Below are 26325 nucleotides of genomic sequence, written 5' to 3' on the forward strand. Positions count from 1 at the left end.
CTGCAACAGCAGAGATTGCCAGAGGGCTTGGGATTTCTCCCTCCTTTGCAACAGATGCCATGCGAAAAGTGAATGATGTTTTGGAAGGTAAGAGGTGCCATCCAGGATACCAATAGGGATATGAACATTTAGGGAGGTGTTAGCTTCTTTTCCAAGCATCTCACCTCCAATAGATGGACTAGGGAGGACAATAACCCAACAGAATTAGTAAGCAGTGGATAACAGTAAAGCTAACCCACTGTGCATAATAACAAAAAAACCTTCTTGCTGCATTGCCACTGTGTGAAACAAGAAAGCCTCCTGCACCATTTACAGCACAATCTTTTGAAAAACAGCCTTGCTCAGCTCTTTGATTTTGTATTTAATTCCATATCCCTATTTTGAGAACAATACCTCACTCCTAAACACTGCACAAGGCAGCTTGAATGTAATTCTCCCTATCAAAGGTGCAGGCTGGTTGAAGGAATCAGCTTGAGTTCATTGCTTTGATGCACCAAGGTAAATTTAGTTACCCTAAGAAACTTTGCAGAACAATCAGGAGACACAACTTTGAGCTTAATGAGGGTCACTAGCAAATCATCCAGACTGAGAAGCATACAAAAAAAATTGTCCTACCTAACCCAGCATGCCCTCCTTTCCCAGCCCACCCCAAGAAAGAAAGATAAGGGATGCAGCAATTACAACTTCAGCTCCAGTGCTCTGGCACAAATACCACAATCATTCAGAGCAAGAGGGATGTATTCAGTGCACAAGCAGCAACTCCACCATAATTGCAGCAATAATTTTAAGGAATTTGTCCCCTGTGTGTCACTTCCAGCTGTTCTGTTTAAAAATCAGTCTAAGCATTAGGGCCTTGTGCAACAATAGTCTTAAGAGCAAGCGTAGAGTGATGATTAGCTGGGCACAAAAGCATCTTAGGAGCCCCTGTCAGTACTAATATACCACACCCACGTACTCTGGTAACAACAGGACTCAAGTGATTGATGCCTTAGAGAGACATTTAACACCCTCCTCCCCTCAATTTCTAGAAATGACATTTCACTTAATCCCCTAAAGCAAAAGCACCCATGCTGGGAGTGTGAGTAATCAGCCGTGCTTTGGAGTTTGAGATTCAAACTGAACACCTGGGTAACAGAGCCCAAACAAGCAGTCACACTCATCCCTGCTACCCCCCCACAAGACTCAGACCTGTTCAAATCAGCAGAGAGCATTCATCTACAGCTCCACTTGGAAAGTGCTATTTCTGCAGAACCGTGCATGCCCAAGACCCTGGGGATAGGCAGTTCATTTTCCCCTCCAAACCAGGTTTATTCTAGACCTGGAAGCGATACCCTGAGTGATAGCACCCTACAGACTCGTGGGAGGTTAGATGAAGGTACCCACGACGGAGGACAAGCGACAAAGCAACCACTCAGCATCCCTCGCTCTTGTACACACATTCCCATGTTGTCAGTAAGTATGTTAGTACCTGTGACTGGGTGTAATGAATTTTTTCAAAAAGCTTTGGAGCTGCCTGGCTGGAATAATAGATTGAGTAGAGCTGATTGAGAGAAAGGACCAAGTCACCCTTGCAGAGGTCTGAGCTGACTGGGTACGCTGGCTATTACTTTCAGGAGGGATCCATTGCCTAATCCTGGAGCTCTTTTGAAATCTTCACCTGCTCTAATGAAACAGAGATTACTAGTTCGAGATTTGACAATACCCAGCATGTGGCCTAGGTTTTCAAATAGTCTTCAACATGAGCCTGTTCACACTTAGTAACACTTCAACACAAGTGAGTCTTTTTGGTAATTTTCCAGTAATTTCCAGTGTGTCCCATATCATACATATTCCTCAGCAATAGCCATCACAACTGAAATTCCCTTGGGCCTCACCATCTCTGTTTTTCATTGCAGAAAGGTGCATTCTGTTGGTTTGCTTTACTGGTTACCTGCTACAAAGTTTTGTGCCTCTAAGTTGTACAGCGGCCCCACAATATGCACACTCACACAATAAAAATCCCTTTGGCACAAAACAGGACAACAGCTGAATAGCAAAATTTGCAGTTGAATACAACCAGTGGTCAGTATGGCTGCAGCTCTTTATTTGCTCTTTTTGTTTCTGAAGGAAGCGGAAGGAAGATTTTAGTACTTTTTAGGTTTAATTTTAAAAGATGGCTATTCAAAAAAGATGCTAATGGCCTTATTTTAATATTGTTCATAAAAGCAGAGATTAATTTTTCATTAAAATACTAGAAGGAAAATACTAAAAGGGAAGAGACTAATGCTCATTAATGCTAAAGATTTTTTCCTTGCAAACAAAACTTGAAGAAAAAGTCTTATTTATCCATAAGATTTCATTCCAGAACAGATGAGGAGATCATCAAGTTTGACCTTTTCTATAACAAACCACAGGCCATCACCCAACTGTGCCTGTGCTAAAACAAGTAACTTGCCAGAAGGAAGGTACCTAGTTGTAATTTAAAGACATCAAGAGCTGAAGGAGGTTTAACTCCAACTGTTACTCAGTATGGAAGATGCACGTTCAGCATCCAATCTGAATTTGCATAGCTTTGATGTTAGTCTTGTCTACCAAACTGAAGTATTGTAATTTCTCTGCATTTTCTCCCTATGCAGTAACCAAATTTTAACAGTGTTTCATCAGAAGGACTTACTCAACTCTTGATATTTCTTCATGAAACACCTAAGACATCATCAAATCTGAACCCAAATCTTTGGTGATGTGCTCTACATACTTTGAGATGAGGGGCTAAGATTGAAGTTCCTAAAAGCTGTCTGGGACATTTAAGCACAGGTCTTGTTAAAGTAGGGGAGAAACGTCTTTTCCCTCCCTCATCTCCTGACTTGGAGGACCAACAGACTCTCACAAAAGAGCACCCCTGGATGAGACACCACAGTGTAACAAGGAGCGGGATTAGCACAGGAATGACAACCACATACAGTTCTAATTGGCACTTGCACCAACTAAAGATGAAACTGCATCATCCCCTGAGCCAGCCTCCGCAGCAGGCCAGCTCACTCACACCAAAAGTGGTAGGTAAGAGCCAGCCACAATTAGAAAGTTACAGATTCAAACAGTTACAATCAGTATTAATAGTCACAGAGTAGCTAGGGGTATCTCTTAGTAGGTCTTCCTTCACCGATAGCTTTGAAACAGATTTTTTTTTTTTTAATCCAAATGTCCAGCTGTGACTTAAATTTTTAATTCAAACCTGATCAAGCTTTAGGTATGAGTCATCCTTCTATTTCATCGTGCCCCAAGGCTGGCAAACTCCTGCTGCATCCCACGACAGCAAAGCAGCAGAAGTGACCAGGGTTTGAGCAGCAATGAAGCAGATTCACCACCGTGCCTCATGCCTAAATTTGCATTTCCAGCCACATCCCTCCCCAGCTGCTGTGTCACTTTTCCTCCCATACGGCCACCCAGGCACATCTCCATGTTATCATATGTCCCCCAGTCTATTCCCCATAGGATATCTCCTGCTGGGAAAGGACCCCCAGAAGAGGGGTTACCCTCCTGAGTCTAACAATGCCTCCATGGTCCCCTCCAGCTCTGTCCAGGTAGAGGCCCCAAGTACCTGAGCACTTACAGCTGGGTAAATTCCCACTGCCCTCTTGCCTATGCTCTGCCTTACGTTGGGTAACCAGGCCACGTTCAGCTCTGGTCAGCCTCCCAACATCCTTCTCCGCCACATACATCCATATACTCAATGGGGACAGCAAAGATGACTGTGCCAAGACTCCATGCATCAAGCATCTGCTGTGTTTGCTCCAGAGGGGCCTGCAGTGTGTCTTCTCTGGAGCTTGTAGTGACCCTGTGGCCATTTAAACCATGTGGATCCAAGCTCTGTCTCACTGCTGATAAACAGTGCCTAGCAGGTATTCACAGGCATCCCTTTTTAGGGGATGCAGAGCCATTCACGCATCCAGAACAGCATCTGCACCTTTGTCCCAGCAGAGCTTCACCGATTTTGACAGGCACTGCCAGACCACCTCTTCAGACCCTTCTCCCAGGGCATGCTCCTTCAGCACAAGTTCATTTTAACAGAATTTGGATGTGCTGTGAAAGAGCAGGGATAGACACCACAAAACTGATAGCACAGGTTCACTCTTCTATAGGTCCAGGTTTCTGTTGTGTTTGTATCATCTCTGGTAGCGCTGGGCATGTGTCCTGGTATAAACTGATAGTTACAAAGGAGAAGCTCTACTCAAGCTGGGTGCACAACGCAGAGCCCCTGAACAAGCCAAACTCACCCATCACCAAAGCAACACACCAAGTTGAAGTTGTGCAGTGATGTTTCTGGACTGCCCTTGCTGCCACCATGGCTTCACCTTTCTCCCACCAGGCCACCTGATGTGGGCAGCAGGTTTTTTCAGCTCATGCACCAGGAACACAGGCAGCAGGCTAGCCTGAGACAGCAGGTGGAAAGGACATATCTGAAGAAAGAACAAGTCACACAAGATAGAGGCTAGCTGTGCAACTTCACATAGGACTAGAAGGTGTTTGGACAATGCAGCAACGGGAAAGGTACAAATTTTTATAGGGAATTCTTCTTTTTCTAGTTCCCTAACAAGCCAGTTTGCCAATTAGTGGAATTAATTCCAGCACATTTGCATCCTTTAACTATTTCTTTTCTACTTTTCCCCACTGCAATACTCCCAGCTTCTCTGTCTCACACGACAGTTGTTGCTGATCTCCTCTTTCAGTAGGAGAGGGCACAGCCTGCAGCTCACCTCGATGCCGATCTGAGCCAGCTGCCAGCTGCCCTAACACAGCACTAAACTTCTGAGTCAGTCAGGAGTCTTTCTTTGGCCAGTAATTTTCCCAGTATTCAGGAAATTCATTAACTCTGGGAACTCTGCTCATTCATCAGATCGATCAAGTTTGTCAACCAGGGTCAGGAATTATTGGGAGTGGAAGAAAGACCAGACAGACATAATGATCATGTAAGCCTTATTTCTTTAGGAAACCAGTCTCAAACATAGTACTGCTAAACCTGGGGAGCTGTGCTAATTAGCACTAACCCATTAATCCTTGTAGCCCCTCTGGACCACTGCTGGAAAACACAAGGCTTGCTTCTAGCAACGTACTGGCACGGGTAGCCCTGAGCTCCTCACTCAGCAGTCCTTCACCCAGTGTGTAAATCACAGCACAATCAGTAAATTTCTTCAGGTTGGGAGAGTGGTGAAGTACCCACTCATACTTCTCCTTGCTATCAATCTTGTCACCCTGCCAAACAGACTCGAAATGACAGCTATGCAGTCATGACATGAAAACAAGAACTGCTGCATCATACCTAGCTTCCCGAGGCATATTTAAAAAAGGAAAAAACAAAGATGTAGCAGTAGAGAGGTTACCAAACACCCCAGTCTAGCTTGGGTTGCCTGTTGAGAAGACATACACTCCACAATAGACACACATCCATAGCTAATGTGGTGATCTTGCACCCTGGGTTTAAATCCTTCCACAAAGCAACAGACAGAAGGAATATGGAACTGGATCAGCCTCTGTTCATTGTCCCCAAATTGTCACTGTCCAGTTTTCCCTCATCATCCTAATTAGAAGCATTTCTAGCTAGCAGAGATGATGAATTGCAGGTTTTCATAAAGAAGACTTTTTTTTTTTTTTTTTTTTTGCTGTTCTCCCAAAGTAGAAAGTATTTCAGGGAGTTTTAGGATTTTCACTGAAAATACGGTTCTGAAAATTGTCCCTAAATTGCCAGAGCACCTCCCCCTCCCTTGCAGAGGCAACTGGAAGGCCAGAGGCCCTTGTGCCATAGCTTTAACTGAGGCAATGCTCTCCTCAGCCACACTAGGCATAATTAGGCTTTTAGCCATTACTGGAGAACGATGACTCCTATTTTACCCCCAGACAAAGAGAGAATGGGTGCCTGGGTGAGAAAGCTAGGACAGGCTTTGGCTCCATCTCTAGATGCAGTCTCTGCAGGTACTGGGAAGTCGAGGAAACTCAAGTAGATTTATGTAATTCTAACTCTCCTGACCTCCTGCTGTCTCCCTTTGGTCTCCTTCCCCAGCCAGGCTCGTTGTAACCAACAAGGCAGCCGATAACGCTCCCTGTCCACAGGCCCACAGAGCACCAGGAGCTGTATTGGCAGCTGTTACTGCTCTACACATTGGGAAGCTCCAGACCTATCCCGTGAATTTTGTATGCTGTGCTGTGTATTAGTATGCTGTTGGATGGGGCTTTGAGCAACCTGGTCCAGCTGTCAGAGCATTCCTGTCCTCTGTTAAATTGCACTTTCATATTTAATAAAAAGTTTATTTACCCATTTTAACTGTCACAATGTGACAGGGCACTTGGGTCCTGGCTGACAACCTCATTTTTCACCTTCAACTATTTCATGCAATTGCAGCAACTTTGAGAAAGGGGCCAAGCCTGGCTAATTCTTATGCACAAATTCCACAGCATTCGTTTCTGCTTCTCCTTCATTATTTGTCCCTATTACAGAATTAGATCGGAAAGCCCAGTATTTCCACTTCCATAACCCTTCAAGTTTGCAAAACATTTTCCATCACATTTGAAAAACTGGAAGATTGTTGGAGCATTAGGTTAATTAGGTAGTTCAACAAAGGGCAAGATCTGATCTCCTTCTGGCACTTAAACTCTTGATCTTGCAATAAGTGTTATTTTTTAATCAAGGATTTTTTTTTTTTTTTTTAATTCTTACTATTCCTTATCACTGTAGTGTCCTGTGGGCTGGAATGAGTATTGTGTATTCTGATATACGCTAGGCTCACACAGCACATTGGGAAGTGACAAAATTCTTGTTAAGAAATTATCTAAATTCTGGAAGACTGCCTAGAAGGATAGTTTTGAATGAAGAATATGCAACTGCCTAACATTAGCACCTTTTTTTTTTTTAACCCTGCTCATACTAAATCAATCACGAACCGAACGTGCGACTGCTCTACTTACCATCAGTCTGATTTGAGAAAGGAACAGCCAGAACTAGAAACTAAATTACAACACAGATTATGTACTGCCTTACAGTCAGAAGTCTCACACCGCCACAGCTTTCCCAGGCTCGTGCTAAACACCTGCACAGAAGCGAGCACCAGAAGGAGCAGAGCGCTGTGATGGGAACAAGCCTTCCTCACAGCAGAGAACTTGGCTGCTCCCAACTTTCACAACACCATTTGTGAAATTTAGCCTCCGACTAAAGACACTGAGCTAGCCCATGTTATCTTGCACCCCTGCTCTGTTACCACCAAAAACATTCAGATCTGTTTTCTGCCACCTTTCTAAACCCTTGTTCTCTGTAAGCCCCCCAAGGGGTCACCCAGAGGTTGGGAATGTCAGAGCACATAACTGCTTTAAAAGCATCCTTTCTGCAGGACCGCAGGGAAGAAGCTGATGCACCGCACAATGCCTGGTTTGGTCCATAGGGACTTGCAATGCCTGGGTTTGTATTCTGGGTTTGGCCTGATGCCAGCTGTACCTGACACAGTGCATTTAAGATGAATCATACAAGGACCTCTGCCCCACACTCACCTAGATCCCCAAAATGACCGGGCTTCCTAACAGCTGATGAGCTGGCAATGAAGCTTATAGACAGGAGGCAGCTTTTAGTCCCAGGCCTTTGACAGGCTAAATCCCCTAAGAAGTTTGCTTTCCCAGCCCTGAAATAACACAATATTCTCACCCCCATTCACAGCCAATGAAGTCCTGATGATTAAAAACACTTGGGCCCCGGAGGTAAAGGCTAGGCACTATCACTGCTCGCACCTACTTATCAATAATTAGGATCAAGTGCATAAAGGCACCCACCCATATCACAGAGATACATAATTTGTCAGCAGGGCAATGAACAAATTAAATCAGACTGAAACATCCTTCAATTAACCTGGAGCTCATCAAAACATTTGCAGTTGTGGATGTGCAAACATGACTTGTGCTTTTAAAAGTCTCTTAGGACGCTTAAAATTGCTGTCCCGCTTTCCCTCAAGAGCTAATTTTGCCAATGTGAGCTTTCTGAAGAGAGAGCTAACAGGACTAGCTCATTAGTCTAACTGAGCTGCTAGAAAGCTCCCCACTCCCCATGCACCTCTTCCCTGCCTTGCCTGCGGTTGCCCTTGCTGTGCTTGCACTGGTCCTTGCAGGAGGAGAGCCTTGCAGAGGCTGGCTTACTGACCAGAGGAGCAGGAGGTGGTCTTCAGAGGGGGACAGGGGTGGTGCTTCTCCTCTGCACCCCCAGGCTGAGAAGGTTTGCTCTGGAAAGGGTAGAAAGGATTTATCTTGCTGCAGCTGAGCCAAGGGGATCCTGTTAGCATTCACTCCAACGTCCAGCTCATGGACTATCCTGCACTACCCTAGCTCCTCACTGGTACTCTTGCCCTACAAATGGGGTTCGTTTACGTGGTGTGCAAGCCAATAACACACAGAGTTGAGGTATTTTCAAATTAATTTCATTGATGTGCATGAATGGGTGCCTGTCTCAAGACGGCACACCCTTGTCTCAAAAATTCCCACATTTATATACTTAAGTAATACATATTCATTATTATTTCCCTAAATGATTGATTCTTTCTTCTTCGCCTCTCATGTAAATGAGTGCACAGACTCTATCTCCGTCCTTCATTGTCTTCTTTTGAGTAGGTGGTATCATTTGAGTAGGTGGTCAATGAGTCGCTGGTTGTGATCTCCCCCTGTAGGAATCACCTTTTACCTACTTCTTACTCTGTCTTGGCAGTTCCAAGTGGTTCTTTGAGGTTTGTCGATCAGACCACAATCCATTATCTTTTCTGACATAAACATTCCACCTATCTACAAAGCCCCATTGTCTAATAGTTTATTCCTAAACCCTAAATCATGTCCAATTATTGTTTCCCTATTTTAAATATTAACTGACGGGGGCTGTACACAGGACTTTAGCAGTTCCCTGGTTATTTCAATCATATTATACATAGTAATTGATAACACTGTGAGGCATATATTAGGACATCTCCTGAAGATTCAGGAGCAGCTGATACCTCTCTCCAGTCCAGTGGAAAGTGATATTTTAAACAGCCATTGAACAAGGGACTGAGGAACAGGTCTGCTCACTGAGAGTGTCCCTGGGGCGTTGAGATCCTGGGCAGTATGGAGCCAAGGCTTTGCCTTGATCCACACAGGCTGTTGGATGCTCTGCACATTGGCCATTCCTGTCTACTGGGCGGTTCTGTGTACCTCTGCCAACAAACACCTGTGCACCAGATAAATTTCAGTCATGGGAGAAAAAAAAACAAAACCGACCACAACAAAAACAAAGCAACAACAAAAAAAAAAGGGCTGTGGGATACGCTGATTCTTGGCTTTCCTGCCTGGAGAAGAAGCTGGTCAGCCACAGCCTTTGGTGGATCAACCCTCAGTAATTTGCAGGTTCCTAGGTCCCCCAAAGCCCAGCCACTGGCCTGTCCTTCCGAAAGCACTACATCGCTCCACCTCCTAGATGTCAGGGGGGAACGGCTGGCCCTATTCCTGCTAGGAGAAAATCCTGCAGCTCCCCGTGAAACCCAAGCATGGCCAAGGGGCAAGCTCTGTGCTGCCAATACAACAGGACCAATTGTTTACCCGCTGCTCCCCCACCCCCTGAAAAAAGTGTTGAGACTGAAGAATTCAATCAGCAGAGCTTAGGGGTAAAAAAAAAAATAAATCTACATCTTTGCAAGGACATGTCCCAAAGCAAGGAACGTGTCTGGATTTACTTTTATTTATGCCCTTCTGGGGACAAGCAGAGAAAAGCCATTTTAATCAGGCCTGGCTGGATGATATACAACAAGCTTAGCTACTTGCTAACCGAAAGCATTAGGGAATCTGAGTTTTCTCACTAGCACAACGTAACAAACCTAGCATGCACATTGGAGTATGATGTTGATAGCACTGTTTCTATAGTGTGATTAGGCTTAAGAAAGAGCTTTCAGCTTGCTTCTAGTCAGCTACATGTAAATTTAGCAGCTGCCTAGGTTCAGATTTACTACAAATTATACTGCACGCCTGAGGGTGCAAAATAAGGCAAAGCCTACAACATTTCAGTGTCAGGCTTTGTGCTGCTATATTTAAAGCTGTGGCAGAATTGCCTTCACTCAGCGTCCTTGTTCTGTGCCTGAACCAGAGATATTCACGATGCAGCTAACAAGCTCGCTAAAGCCTACCAAGAGCTCATGCCTTCCTCCCTAGGCTTTGTTTTCAAAGGTGTGCTCGGCAACTTCCAAAAATGCCAGAAGCTGTCTGAGCAGCAGGGTCTGCTTACATCCCTTCCTTGCAGGTTGTCACTGGATTAGGCTACTACAAGTTCATAGAGCCCAGTCTGAATAGTCTGGGCAGTTCCTCCTTTGCAGAACTGGAAAACTGGCTCATGTTGGAGAAGCTGTCTGCAGAGGTGCTGTACAGCCGGGGCACTGGCTGTGGCACAGATAGAGCTGGATGCTCGCCGCGGAGGAACAAGCAAGCCCAGCAGGGCTGAAACAAGCCTGCAGTCACACGGAGGGAAATTTCTCTCCCTCTCTAGCTTGCCCTGCCAGGCTGGGCTGAATCACCTCTGTGCAGCGCCTGGCAGGGAAAGAGCTGCTGGGCTTGACTGGGTCTTTACCTACCTGTTGAGATAACAGAGTAGACCCTGTCCCCCTACAAGTCATGTAGGAGAAGGAGAAGTTCCCTCTCACAGGAGCTTGTCACAGACTCCCACTCCCTGTCGGAGGGTGGACAACTCAAACCACCTCTCTTTGTAATGTATCCTGAGCCAGGTACTTCCCCAGGCTTACCCCTGCGGCCCCAGTGCCTCCTCCACACACGTCGGCTAACGTAACTTAGGGTAGGATTGCTCTTTTGCAACATTAGCTCATGGTCTGGTTGTTAAACCCCTCAGGTTAGGCACCACTGCTGCTGTATTTAGCTGAATCGTGCTCATTAAGAGGGCAGAGAGGAAGAACAATAGCATTGTAGAGAAGAATTGGGTTTCCTATCTCAAGAGATAGTAATATCTCGGTCATTCCTGCAAACCCAGCAAGCACGGATAATCAAAGCAAGTTCCTGATAAGAGCATTTGGGGGAAAGATGGGGATATTTAAGTCATAAATTCTATCTTGAGTGGGATATTCTACGCTATCCCAAGGAGGACACTTTCCATTTAAACATTTCTGACTCCTTACCTTTTAAAATATTCACAGAAATACAAGATACACAGACTACTTCTGATGACTTTCCTTAACTCATCTGCAATATTTTAGATGCAATCAAGAACTTATCTTTAAGATCCTTACTGAACCCTTACAGACTTTCTGAAGATCTGTCTGTAACATTTTTACTTAGAGGAATCTCTCCATTAGCATTCAATGCACATGGCTATATTTAGTTTTCAGGAAATATGACACTCATTCCACAGGAAGATTGGAAAAAAATATAATAGTGGCCTATTTCTTTATTATTAACCTGTTGCTAAGGTATTTCCATTGATTTTTCTCCATATAATGTATTTCTAAAGCACCGTAGGAGTAAATTTAGGATCCAAAGCAAGAAGAAAAAAACTTTCTCTAGCAAACCTGAATTTGGTCAATCAATCATTATGAAACAAAGTAAGAAAAAAAAAGATCCTTCTTACTGGCCTTATGAGGCAATGCACTACAGTTCCTCAGGCTCTGTAGGCCTCCTGCAGATTGAACAAAATTCATCAGAAAGGCTTGAGATGGGTTTCTGGAGAAGTAAAAACAGTAAGACGCCAAGCATCCACTACATCTGCTATTTGCCATTAATCACAGGCTTCCCCACTTCCAAGCATGGGAAGGTCTCATGGTTTGTGGAGCAAGATTGGAGCAACCCTTTCCTTTTCACCAGGGGCTGGACAGGAGGTGCAAGTTCCAGGAGAGGATTCAATGCAAGAGGAAGTCCAGCCTTCCATCAAACTTGGCCCAAGACTGACCCATAGGCACCTAAGTCCAGGAGCAAGATCCTTAGGAAAGTTCATCTGATACCACAGGGAGACCATCACCTCTGTGCAGAGAAGGCTTTTTGTGGATAACAAACCTTACTCAACAATCACACCCTCACAGTTAAAAGCAAGCCTGTCAATATAGGTAAGAGCACTGCTCCAAGTACTCCCTGCCATTTCAATATGCAATGTGAGTGCTTTTCCAGCTTGTAGATGCAACGTAGCACTCAGAAGTGTCAGTCTCAGCCTCTGCTGTCTGGTTCCTTATATTCCTGCAGCCATTCAGTAGCCCTACCAAAAAGGGACATGCACAGCCCATTTCCAAATTTGAATATACCATGAAAGCAAATGTAGGTGTCCCAGCTCATCCATATCTCATTTTTAATTAAATCACCTACACTGTTTCAAAGCATTCATAAGGTTAAAAATTAAATTAATCCTATCTTAATCGTACTTGATGGAGATTAACCATATGTACTACATGATAACAGAGAGCCTCATTAGTACTGTTTACAGTGCCCATGCATGACATGGCAGAAGAGAGACAAGAAATAATTTAATCTCACATAAATGAGCAAAAATAAGCACATATGAGAGTTCAGCACAAAATTCTGACCTATGAAGCAAGCTTATTTAGAAACCATCATAACAGAAAGTAACCATTTGACAAATTGCACAAGGTCCAGGTTTTTTAACAGACAATATAATTCCAGCAGCTTCACCACTTCCCAGCTGGGTGACACAAGCAAATTGCTTCTCCATCTCTATCTGGGGCAGTAGTTTTCAATCCCAGCCCAAGGATTCATGGACTTCGGAGGGACTGCAGGTAGTAACTAATAAAGCACATACATAGGGTCTACATGGATCCAAATACTCCTAAGTGGTCTGGGTCTCTTCTGGGAGAGCTTTAGCATTCCAGAAATTGGGAGTATTTGAAAAATGACCTGTCCAAATGGTAAATTATTAGGAGCAGTGACAGCGTCTTACACTGGAAGTGTACAACACCCCATTTTCTTGACTGTAAGGCAACAGAACAGAAGCAAACATGAATAATGTTGCTGGACTGATAAGGTCTGCTTGGAAATCATACATATAGTTTTCTTTGCTGATTTCTATTTTGAATAAATATCCCCACATCCAGATGCCTGGTCTAATTTCAGCCTTGAAAAGTTTACCAGCCCAGGTAAACAGCGACAGCACCCTTCCCTCCAGGATTTTGACTCTGAAAGCATCCTTCCATTCCCCTCAAAGCCAGGGCAGGCAAAGCTGTCTGTTGGTACTAACCTGATTGTCAAAATATCAGCAAAACAAGAAAGGGGGGGGGGGCAGGTGCTAAGACTTCCTTGGCCCTCCAGATGGGCTTGTCTCCAGCAAAACACTCAGTCTGGGACCAACTGGTCCCAGTCCTCGTGAAGCCTGTGGAGCCAGATGAACCCAGCATAAGCCACTGATTCCAGAGCTTATTTCAACTGTTCACCGATTCTTAGTTACCTGGAGGCTGCACCCTCACTCTCAACTTCTGAGACCCTCATAAATAACTCCTGGCTTTAAAGCACCTCATTAAGGCCTGGATCTCCTTGTAACTACACTCCTGTAAATCAACAGGCTCTCTACTACAGTCAATAAACCACATGAGCAGGGGTTAGTTCTTACCATCTGGCTCAAATCCACCTCTATTTTGGCTAATTGATATCTCTAAGTGAATAACTGTGTAGAAGTGACCTTTGGTGAGGAGAGAAACTTAAATCTCAGAAAAGCTTTCTTGATTTTACTAACCCGGGCAGCTGCCTTCCCAGAAAAGTCAGTCTCTTGTTCCCAGCATAACTAAGAGCAGAGGTATCTTTGACAACATTATTTTCTGGTTCTCTCTTTTCTACCAAAGCCTACTGGAAGCCAAAAAAGGCTGGATGAAGTTAACTAGAGCTTTTCTTTGAACAAATCTTAGTTACCATCAAGCCTGGAAACTCAGCAGCATCCTACAAATGACCTTGAAAGGAAATAGTTTTGCTTTGCCCGACTCTGAGCAGAAGAGATTAACACTGCCTACACACATCCCACAAAAGCTTTGTTAGCAAGCACGACAGAGCTGAGTCCAACAAACAGAGCAAAGCCATGTTGTTGGCTTGTTGCAGACATCTATCAATACCATAACACTGCAAGACCTCCAGCCCCAGCTCTCCTCTCATAGGTAAGAGCCGCAAATTGGAAAATGCATCCCACCCCTCTCTTGTTCCAGTCACTGTTTGCAGTGTACTAGAGGGCTGCTTCTTAACCCCAGAAAATACAGTCATCAAGGAGAGATCAGCCATCTCCTAGACTAAAAACTCCAAAGCCTGATAGTCTTAATCCTTGCAAGCACTTCTGTTTCCCCTTCTCAAGGTTCCCTCCCCCATTTACTCCAGACTGGTCACTGGGTGAATTCTAGCCTCACATAGCTGCAGTATATCTTCCCTTGCCCATTTAATCTTCAGTAAAAGTCGTCATGAGTTATTTGTCTCCAAAAATAAATTATTCTCAGCTGAATAGAAAGATACTGAAGTCAGTCACAGTACTAACACACAAATGAAACCTTAATCCTGATGTCAAGCCTGGGACTCTTTCAAGATGCCGCCTGGTACTACTAACCCAGGATACAGTCCTGTAAGGTCCCACCTTGCAGGTAGGAGGTCCCACCTGAAGCATTGCTCTGCACTGCATGTGCACACAAGCCTGCCCAGCATAATACCGGAAAACTACAACACAGACTGCCTATGACCCTTTAATCATTGAATAAGAGTCATTTAATAATGAGTCATTTCCTAAACTTGTCAGGGGGTTACCAGCTACCCGACTGTTATTTTTCAGTTGCGCAGGATGAAAGAAACAGCAGGTATGGAGAGATCCTGGTCCAACAGACACACAGCTAGAATCAATGGCTACGGGCTGCAGCTTCCAGTGAAGGTGGGGTCCCTTCTCCCATTGGATCCACTTCTGGGAGTTTTCCTTCTAGCCAAAAAAGGCTCAGGGTCCCAAGGGATGTGGATAGTCAGAGCAGGTGATTGGAAAGTCTCTTCAGGCCTTAGACCCTGCAACTTGAGGAAAGCTTCATCCCAACAGCAGGCGGTCATAAATCAATGGGCAGCTTTCTGACTGACTCAGGAGAGACAGCATCACCTTAAGTGACACTGATAAACGAGTCTGTGAGATTTGCTTTGCTACACTGCTTTCTGTTTAGCTTCTCCTGAAATTTAAATGCATAAAATACCATTAATATAAAGAGGAAGCCAGGTGTGAAATGAAATAATTCAGATGCAATACTTCATCACAAAATTGTTGGTATAAAGTGGAGGAAAGCTTATTCAAACCAAAAGCCTAAAAAGTCATATGAAAAGGAATGTGTAGGTATGGTTTATTTACAGGTCAGTTTGTCCTGAGCCACATCACAACCCCTGCCAAGAACAGTTTAGCTGTATTAATTGTCAGCTTTCATGAAACACTTGGGAAATTTTCTGTGCTGAAAGTCAATCCCAGACCCAGATCTCAGCAGATCTGACCCAGAAAGTGATGGCCACTGGTGCTCACCTTTACTCTCCCTCATTCATGAGCCACCTGGAAATAGCCAGTTCTCAGTGCCTGGGGAAGGGTCAGTGGGTTTTCAGGCTGGCTCCTGACAGCTCCATGGGGTCACTCTGCAGGGCCATCGAGCAAAAAAGTCACTGTTCAGCCCTGGGGTACACTGGAAAAGAAGGTAGAGATGGAAATCATGACTCTTGTGGGAAACACAAGGAAAGCACTAATTAGCAACAGTGCTAATCAGTGATGTAATTCTTTCTACTTTTGAGATAGGTTGGTGAATACTGTTTGAAAACTGTGGCACATTTTAAAACAACTACGTCTTAATGAAAGTACCCAAAGAGGAGTCAGAATCTGAAAGGCCTTCTGCAAAATTAATTCATTCATAAGGATACAAACTAAGTTGCAAGTTGTACTGTAAAGGTGCTTTGGCTTTTGAGTTAGTGAGATACAAATTTGGAGAAGTACACACAAACAAAAAGGGAAACAAAAATCCTTATTGTAAAGAGGGAATTGAACTCCACTCAGAAAGCTTAAATGTCATTTCCTTACAGTAAAAGTAAAGGTTATGCAAGGATTAAAAGAAGAAAAAAAAAGTTTTAAAAACATACGTGGACTTTCTGGTAATCTCCCCAACATCTTCTAGTAGCAGCAAGCTGGATTCTCTGCCCAAACCTATCTTTCTTCCTCCTTTCTCCTATCCTCCCAAATCTTCCCTGGTAGCGGGAATGCCTGACCATGACATCTCATCTTTTGGAAAGCAAAATCCGACCCTATTTATTTGCCTTACTGAGTTAGACTTGAATATTTGTTTCTTACCTGGTAAATCAACAACATGACTGCAGAGGAAAGTTGCAGGCTCATTGCTGGAATTACTTCCATTTGCAAGTTCAGTGGTGTCTATTTGGAGAGAGCAAGCAACTATTTTAACACTGTTGGCATTCTCAGAAATAATTTCTGGAGAGAACTTCTATTTACATTAGTGTTACTACTCTGCATGGTTACTTCCCACGAGAAATATGGACTGTTTTAACAATAAGCCAGTCACCAGTTTTCCACCCAAGAAGTGCTATGCAGTCATTCAAGGCTGATTCCTTTGGACCCATTTATTATCTGGGTTCCTTGCTTTGTACCAGTGCTTCATTCTTCTTCCAGCTGAGATTTGTGTTCCTTCTTGGCACTTTTAAAGATCCTTTTAAAGTATCTTTTTACTGCACAAGTCAAATCAGTTTTTAAAATGAAGACATGGAAAAATCCACCATGGCTGGTTTTGTTCCAAATGTCCATGACAGTCCCCAGCTATCTCCTACAATTCAGAGGTTCCTGAGGTGAGGGTAAGGTGGCATTTTGTTGTGGGTTGAGGGCTCAGCGTCTGCAGGGTCAGAGTACTGGTCTGCCTCCTGGCATATTCCACATACTCACCATACTCCATGGCCTCCCCAGGCTAGAGCTGGCAGACCCTCTGCCCACTTTTCCTCCTGCCTGCAGGTCTGTATTGCAATGCCCTTCTCCCTGGGACGCCCTACTGCGTTAGCTGTCCTGATATCTGCTCCCAAAGGGCTTCGTGAGGGATGCTTACCCCAGCCTCCTGCACCCCATGGTCAAAGTTTGCAACTCTGTCTGAGACAGACTTCTACCTGAATACAGCACATCCCAGAAGGGCTGCTCAGAGGATGGTTTGGGGTGGGAGACTACACTCCAAAACCTGGAGAAGATGTGTGGGTGGCAGGGTGCTGGAGCTCTTCCTGGTTACCCTCACAGCACAAAATCATCCAAGTTCTTCCTTCTCGTCACCGTGGCACTGACTGGAAAGATGCAAGGCAGTAACAAAAGACAGACGAGGGAGAGTCTGCCAGCCTCAGCCCTCTGCCTTGTGCTCCTGGGGTGGTTGTGAGGGAAGGAGGGCAATGTTCTGCCATGCAAGAGATGCCTTCTCTGGATCCCTTTCTGCCCCCACCCCAACTCTCCTCTGTTCTGTGCCTGGTCTCCGCGTTCGCAGGCTGGACTGCACAAATGAAATAACATGTGGAGACAACAAAGGAACAGGGGTGAAACAGTGCACACCAATGTGGCTGATGATGTGGTTGTATCAGGAGAGCCCTAGGACCACAGAAACCAGCCTGGTAGCACAGACCAGAGTGACCAATGCAGAAATGATGCTTGAGAGACTATCTGCAGTCATCCTGTGTTGCGTGTGCAGGCCAAGCAGGTTACCAAGTCTTGTTGTAAAGTTATAAATCAGGGTTTTCCTCTGTCTCTCTTCCAGGCAAACACACTCCTAACTAAGAAAAACCAAATCAAACCCTCCCTAAAATAATCAGAAAGACGGGAAAACAGAAAAATGAGCCCCCAGAACAGAGCAATTATGCGATTTTCAGCAGGCTGGTTATTATAAAATCCTGACAATACAGGCAAGATGCATCTTGCGTTCATTCTGTGGGGTATCTTTAATTCACTGTTATACAACACAATAGTCCAGCCCCAATGGAGAAAATTGCTGTTCACACTGTGAACTCCCACGAACAATAAAATGCGGTTCAGTCTTGCTTATTCATCATATCCCCATGACCTTGAGATATTTAAAAAGACAATGGAAACACCTGAGACCTTCAGTTCTGAAAAGCTCTATGCACATACAAATCGATTCTTTTTCAAGAGGGGCTTTGTTCAAAATTAGCAAAGTGTCTATTATGCATACTAAAAAGCGAGAGCGACAGATAAGTAATAAACAGCATTTCCTAGCATAGAAAAGTAGGTCACATCTAGAGTAATTTTCTTCCCAAACTTGAGGTGCTTCTGTTCTCCTCCCTTTCTTCTCCAGACCTTTCCATAAATAAACTTCTTCAGAAGACAAAGAGTTCTTTTTCTGCTCCAAATGAGGAAAATATCTTACCCAGCCTGCTCTCTATCCCTGCAGTTTGTTTGAACTCTGCACTGATTGTCATGTATTTGACATGGACCCTTTGAAGGGAATGAATCTTCTCCCCAATACAATGTGGGTTCTGGTTGGAGAATACTTCACTTCTTTTCCCAGCCAAAGACCCAGGTGTATTGGGAGCCTCGCAGAAGACATTGAATTTAAGGAATTAGAAGTCATGAACAGTCCATGTCTGTCCTACCAGGTGTCGTATGCAGGGCTTGAGCAGCCAGTACATTAGCATGAGTAGCCACTGCAAGGGAACCTGCTGGAATGCCCCGTGCCAGCCGGTGTTGTACACTCGTAGGTATTATGACAGAGGTAACAATCCAGGCTGTGAGGAGAAGATAAATGGGTTTGTTTGTTGTGCAAAATAAAAGGCACCATGGCATGGGAGGGAGGCAGAGCCTCTTCATGAACAGGATCTGCACAGTACACCATGGGAAAATCTATCCGGGGTCTGTCCCACGCTGCATGAAGGTGGGTTCGCAGCATCTGAAGGAATATAAAATTTACTCACTATCTATACTCCCCTTTTTGTTCTACCTTATTAAACCAGCTATTTTATTCCACCATTTGTTGTTGAGCCCTTCTTACTGATATCTGAAAAGAGCCCTGCACTGTCTGTCTCATGCTCTTGGTGCAGAACACCAGGTCACTGCAAACAGGGTCTGAAGGCCATCTCCCTCCTCAGAGCTTGCTGAAACCACCATTTAACACACCGTGAGACATGGCTTTGAGACATGGAAGACTGAGGAAGGGTGGAGCAAGAAAGACATGCTCCGCTGCAGCAGCAGACGTGATATACATTATATTGCACAAAAGCCTGGAAAGAACTATGCCCATTTGTCGTGTCTTGACTTTGAACAAAGGCTTTGGAGTTAGCTGGGAAACCCCGTTTTGTGTTACATGTTATATGGGAACACCTGAAACACTGGGACTGCTCCTGGGGACCACTGCAGTAAAGCAGCAATGGATAGTTTCTTGCTAGGGACTGAGATGAATGGGAAAGCCTGTCATTTATGAGGTTATGTTAATTTAGCTCCACTGAATCTCTCTGGGGACCAATAATATTGATTTAGGATTTTGTTCTGATGACAGCTGAAAGGTGTGAGCTAGAAGAATTGTCTGTGCCTTGCCAACTGCTTCCCCCAATTACTGCCTGCAATAGCAGCCTTGAGTTCTCGCTCCTTTTTCACCTTGAGTCTTAAGGCAAGATACTGCAGGGTACTGAGCCATCTCTGTGTTTCCTGCACCAGGACGCCCAGTGCCACATTCTGGAGTGATGCTCCACAGGGGAACTGTCTGCTACGGGTATCATGCTACAGCTCTTGACATGCTCCGAAAGTGAAATTTGAGCTGCATCTTCAAGTGGAAGTCAGTCCTTTTAGAACTGAATACAAACTTACCACCTGGGTCCTGCAAAACCTACAGTGCAATGTAGATGTTAAGTGGTGGGGCAGGAGGAAATGAAGAAAAAAGAAAAAAAAAAAAACAAAACAAAAAAACACATAAAATAAGCAAGCCTTGAACCTTGCATTTCTCCTAAGGGTGCAGAGAACTTGTCCAATGGGGAAAAATAACCAGGGACACTACTTTTTGGCAGGTCAGGTTGAGTAGTGTCTTTTTGTACCATATATAACTGCATAAATTCCCTTTCTCCTCACAGTTAAAGGGGTTGATTGCTGTTACCCTCCTCTTTCTGAGCCCCATGGGCATTTTCGGTTCCCACCTGGGCTGAGACAGCACTGCCTTGGCTCCTCTGCATGGCCAGTCCAGATATTAATTGGTCTAAGTGGGATGTCCCACTGGGAAGGCACCTTTGATAGAGCCTGAAATACCAAAACAGCCTCCCTTTTGTGGACAAGAATGCCTTTCTGTCACAGTAGTTGTTTTGTATACCAGAGCATGGTGTTATCCTCTTGTGTTCTAGCTTAATTGTTTAACTTGTCCTGTGAAATTGTTGCAGCAGGAGAAGTGGACATGACACACCAATTTTCTCTTATAATAGGAATCATCAAAGCTCCTAAATTTAATCCTTGGCTTTGTGGGAATCTGGCTGAGAGTGAAAGCTCAGCAGATCTACAGTGAAACAAAAGAACACGGACCAGCTACAACCACATGTCCCTGCTGATTTGCAGTGTTCCACCTTGCAAAGCACCCCTAAACTGCAGGACGCTGATCTTACAGCTGATGCATTGTCTGAACAGAAGTAGCTACTGCACATTTTGCGGATGGCATGGGGGGGCTTAATGTTATAAATCTTCTCCTTAGGAATTTTTCAAATTTGCAGTACCTTTTTCCTTCTGAAACAAGAAAAGCATGAAAATAAGACCCACATCAGATCCTCTGCTAAGGTGCTTGATGTTGCCTGCTACTCTTCCTGAAACTTCATCCCTTCTTTGAAAATAGGAACTGTGCAAACCTTTTGCATAAGAAGAAAGTCTTGCAGACATTGAAATAAGTGTAACTGGTGCAGAGCTACTTGGCTGATTCTGCAGAAAACCAGAAGCGGTGTTTTGCAGACAATAAATGCTCCCCTTTCATCTCTACTCAGAGGTCTAAAGCTCATCTCTTTAATGCCACCATTGCTGACTGCTTTCTTCCTAAATAAACCACCTCAGGGAGGAGAAAGAGAGATTTCCTTACACAGTATGCTGCCCACAGAGGCACAGACAGCCACCTCTGATGATATTTTGAAAACCTCCCTAGCCAGTTGTGGGCAGCTCCTCTGATTTTAACAAAAAAAGCTTTTTGCATTACTCCATTTTGTCTTTCACTGTTTCAGATAGGGATGGACAAAAATTGGCTTTATCTTACCCTGTACAGTTGAGGACGGCAGGATCAGAGGGGTCTTACCCCTTCAGACCTTCCATATCAAACACATCCAAAACACACTGATGATTACTTAACCACCTGAATTAGCTGGTGGAAACTGGCTTTGCTCCAGAAATGTCCCCAGAGCTGTGCTGAGATATTGAGAATGTGACTGAACCATGATTGTACTGCCTATGGAGGAGGTAATGAAGAACTTTCATGACCAAAAAGACAACATATTTTGTTGTCTTGCAGGGCTGATAAGGCATCACACAGACTAATAGCTGAGGAGATCTAGAAAGCCCTGAATCAGTGGAAAAACAGGTATTCATGTCTTTGCTAGGCAAAGAAGAGCTCTTCTCTGTCTGAAACAAATGCTGGCCAAAGCCTGCGGGACTTCAAGCCCTTGAAAGCCTAGAAATCTGCTTGTTTAATGAACAAAGCATGGTTCAGCCCAGTGGGACTGTGGAAAGAAGGTACACTGGCCTGATCATGCTGGACCCTGTATCGCGTTGCAGATTTCAGGCTGCAAACAGGCATGCTTTACAAGCAGATTTTTTTTATTAAAGGTTACACCATCTCTCCCCATGGAGGCACATCTGATCTGGTACAGACAGAGCTGATTTTCATCCCTAATTTGTGCTTAGTTACTCAGAGCTGGGACTAAAACTGGTACAGCTGTTCCAGGTCTCTAAGTCTAACTGTTGTCTCTCAGCACAGTGCTGACCTTTGGTAAAGCAGCAGAAAAGAGTAAAGAGCAGGTAGACTGACCACACCTGAACTTCACTGCAGGGGGAAGGAATTGTCAAATGAAAAGGGGAAATGGCACTGCAAGAATAGCTGGTAGGCTGGACCCATGGCAAGGAAGCTGAGCTGACCCCCGGGTGTAAAAGGGAAATTGAGGGCAGGATGACTGAAATACAACCCCAAACTCACAGCAGACGAGTTCTCAACTCTCGGATTCTCCTCCCAGCTCAGACTCTGACCTGCAGGGTCCTACAATTTGGGACTGAAAGCCAAAGACAAGCTTCAGTTTTCCCTTGCTGCAGTGCAGAAGGTTACAGAGTTTTATCACAAGGCTCCTTTCTCCCACTCTGCCTGCGTCCTCACTTTTGGAAAAAGAAACTGCAAAGATTAACCCCCTAGAACACCTGCTGTGCCCTTGCTACTGTCCCTGCCCCAGTTATTACACAGCAAACAGGTGTGTAGGAAGAGCATATACCCTGGAACTGAAGTTTTCAGAGCCTCTGTTTTGGCTCCATAGGGAGGCAGGGCTGTCCTACCAAGCAGAGTTTTCTCCTCTGAAAAAGCAGAGCATGACCAAAGCTTGAGAATCAGTGTGCTTGGGTTAACCTGGACCAGAACAAATAAAGAGGTTAGAAGACAACCCCAGCTTTTTCTATCAGCCTTCTCTCCTATTTCTTCAGAAAATCTGATCTCCTTGGGAGACAGGATACACACAACATTTCCTAAACCCAGCATTTTCATCAAAGGTAAAGAGTCTTTTCTCTCTTTGCCTCTTGTACTCCTTCATCACCCCAGCATCATCTTGAGCACCCTTGCACTCTTGAAGCCCTTCAGATTGCTCCATTGCTCTGACCATTTCACTGGCTCTCTTAGAAGTGATCTTGGCTGTGGTTCTTTGGTATAAAAGGCATTTAAAGGTCCTTTTGAAGCTGTAGAACTTGGGGTTTCACTGTGTAGCAGCAGAGGCAGGATGCCAATGTAGCTTCTAAGTGTTAAATCAAGCCAAGGAGGGGCAATACCCAAGGCATCAGGCACATCTCAGGCAGGGCCAGGTTCTTTGCTAGCATGAACAATACTGTTGCGTTTCAATCCTGCACTCCCTTACTGTGCACAATATGCTTATATCCAGCCTAAACTCCCTTCTGTGTCCTGCTAGGAGAGCAGCTCAGAGTCACTGCAAATTGAAAGTGCGACTACAAAGCTAGGAAATTAGTATCTGGAATATCCCTTTAGGCTACTGGGTGTCTTTCCTTATCACTGCAGTAAATGCAAGAGAAAAGGAGGCGGTAAATCTTGCTTCACTTCGTTGAAAAAGTTCCGAGTAATTTATTTAGTTTAATGTTGGGTTTTGACGAATAATGTGCCTATCCTGGCACGGGAGGCACAATCACATATTGTGAGAGGAGGCCACGGAGCAAGATTCAGTCAGTGCACATGATGCCAGCAGGCAAGTTAACTACAAAGGATGCATTTTTCTTCCACAATCCCAGTAAAACTGTTTGTATCTTTCAGTCTGTAAATACCACTGGGTACCTAGCCTATGAGCATGTTGTGCCAGCAAACAGGGGACAATAGCAGCCTAAAGGTAAATATGGCAAAGCTCAGGAGACTACTAGGCTTACAGGTCCTGCCAGCCGTGTTATCATGCTGGGCCCAGCTTCCCTCCCTGGGGCGCAGCCAGCCCTCGCTGCTTCCTGGCAGCAGGAAAGTTTGTGAGATACTGATATAAACAGTCCTTGCGACATGCCCAAATCTAAAGCTGTTGGTCACCCCAGCCATTCAGAGGAGCTGTGGCTTTTCCACGTCGGCACAAAAGGGACACAGTGTTTTTCCCATGCTCAAGCACAGTAACGGGAATTTTTCAAGAGCAGTCTGTAATGTCCTGAACCCTCTTCTGACTGCCAGCTGGCAGCAGCTCTATCAAAGGCATGGCTGGAGCATACTGGAGCCCTGCAGAAGAAGCAGGTGAGACATTCAGGGGCCTCTACTCCTGGGAGCCATATCTTGGTTTACAGCCAGACCTGACAAGACACTCCAGTTGATCGTTACCTGTCAAGTGTCAGCGGTTCTTGTCTGTGACCATTATCCCTTTAATATAAAACGCTGGGGAGAATAAATAACCTTCTGAAAATGCAGCCAGACTTTGCTAGGTCTTGGAACAGCCCTTATGGCATTCTGGCCAGCTCTGCTTTTACTCCATTTCCTCCACTGGCAGACAGCACGACTCATTGTGCATGTGAGTGTATTCAAAAGTGTGACATAAATGAAATGCACTCAGCTTTATGGGATATATAAGAGCCCAGACATGCCAGGACCTTCAGTCATTTTACAAGGTCCGAAGCCGAGGGAGTAGGTGCCAGTCACAAGCTTTGGTTTCTTTTGTCTCTGTGTCTCTTATTTTCCCTCTTTTTAGAGATTTCTTGGGAAATGAGGTAAGTGAAGCCCTGAAATTCCCCCTTGGAGAGTTGATCAGCTCAAAGTCTGCAAAACCCCAGACAGAGATCCTGCTGACAGCTTTTTCCTCCCTGGATGCCTCTCCTCTGAAGCCTGCCCAGCGGAGCTGCGCTCTGGCTCTGCTCTGCTCGCCTGGAGCAAACCCTGAAGCCCGCAGGTGCCTCAGCACTGGCCCAGGGCCATCCAACACGGCTCTCAGCCCCAGCCCCTTCTTTCTGAGGAACAATCTGGCAACTGCCAGCGTACGCTCAGCTGCTCTGCCACTTGTACGCAACCTCGCAGACCTACGCTGCACACCCGTGGCTTGCTGAACACCCGCAGGGATGGCTGCAGGTCACCTGCCGATCAACCCAGACTCTAGCCAAGTCATGAAAGGGGGAAGGTTAGCTGCCACAATGATCCAAGTGGGAAATGTTTAAGCTAATGTATACTTCCCCAAAGCATCATACTTCAAACGATTTATTCCTTTCTAGCAATCATCTGATCAGTCCAGGAGCCCACTGCAGTACAGGTTTGGTAACAGGCACCTGTGGTTCTGAAAATGGTGTGACCTAAATAAAGCAAGCAGATAGAAAGAGGGGCAGAAAAGCTGCTAAAGAGAACTGGCTAAACTTTTATTCACATTAGCAACTACAAGTGCAGTCTCATAACTCCCAGCCCAGATCATTAGTCCATGCTGGCTGTGCACACCGCACATCAGCAATATTTTAATTCAGGCACAGCACAGGACTTTTTCTAAAGTAACTTCATTTGTTTGTCCTGTTTCAGAGGAACACATATGCACGGGGTGCGTTGCTTCTAGCTGGCAAGAGAAGGCATATGTGTCAGGTGGACACATATACCAGGGAAATGCCATACTACTGGAATATAAAGTGTTTGAGCTGATAGGCAGTTTCAGTTCTTGTTAACCCTATTGGATACATTTTCCCAGTTATCATCTTCCGGATAAAAAATTCAGCTTGGAAGCTGTCACACAGAGAAGAGAAAAGGGCCTGTAATGAGAATGACTGCAAATGGAGCACATTTTTCTGTATTTCTAGCCTGCAGATGAGGATCCAGCTTCCCAATTACCTCCTCTGTCTTTCCTCATCCTAACTGCTGCTCCAATAAGAAATCAACATCTTTTTTTATCAGATTGCTTCCAGGATCTTGGCTGTGCAACTTGTTGTGAGCAGGAAGGAGTCCATGGCTTTGTGTGCCCAGATAAAGGAATAAAACACATCTTCCCCTCACAAAAAAATCCTGCTGGAATTAAAAACAACTGCAGATGGACCTGCATGCCTATTTCCCTCTATGAACAAAACCAGCATCAATAGTGGGCTCACTTGCTTTGGTTCCAGCTGATTCAGTAATTTCCTCATCTAACATATCATGGGCAAAAAAACCTCAAACATAATAACTTACCCCTTAGAGATCATACAGCCAGTCATTTTTATGCCTGAATCTTCAGAAATGAAAATGAGAGGCTATATGATAAGTCATCTTTGTGGCACTTCCCAGAACAGCTACCATATTGCAGGGTTTGACACATGTACTAGCAGCAGAGAGGTAAAAATATGTAGGCATCAAGTCAGTTTTCCACCTTCTTCAGAGATGTGTTTCCATATGTACACACACAGAGAGAAATATTTATATGGACACATATTTGTGCATGTAGTTGTCGTCATACATCTCCTTTTAAAGCTTTCTTAAATATTTTTGAATCTTCCTTAAATAAAGTATCCTTTTGCACCTCCCTTATATTGAACTTGAAAGAAAAGAAGGCAAATTGCACAAAGGTTTGTAATATACAAACAATTCAAGTTTTCTCCATGAAGTTGCGTATGATGTGTTATTTAGTTGGCTAAATAGGGACTATCTCTTTCACCAGTTGTCCCTTGATACAGTTTTCAATGATCCATCCAAACCGACAGTA

General features: G+C 44.6%; 1 long non-coding RNA gene across 1 annotated transcript in view; it reads right to left on the bottom strand.

Moving 5' to 3' along the window:
- Window positions 1-13221: 13221 nt before the first annotated feature.
- The window catches only part of LOC138689601 (uncharacterized), a 35687-nt gene continuing 22583 nt past the window's right edge, over window positions 13222-26325 (bottom strand). The window contains exons 2-4 of the long non-coding RNA XR_011328519.1: window positions 16295-16375; window positions 15485-15638; window positions 13222-15143 (exon numbers count right to left, since the gene is read on the bottom strand). This is a non-coding gene — a long non-coding RNA (uncharacterized lncRNA). The remainder of the gene's footprint in view (window positions 15144-15484; window positions 15639-16294; window positions 16376-26325) is intronic.

The sequence above is a fragment of the Haliaeetus albicilla genome, chromosome 17 (genome assembly GCF_947461875.1).
Source record: "Haliaeetus albicilla chromosome 17, bHalAlb1.1, whole genome shotgun sequence".
Lineage (NCBI taxonomy): Eukaryota > Metazoa > Chordata > Aves > Accipitriformes > Accipitridae > Haliaeetus > Haliaeetus albicilla.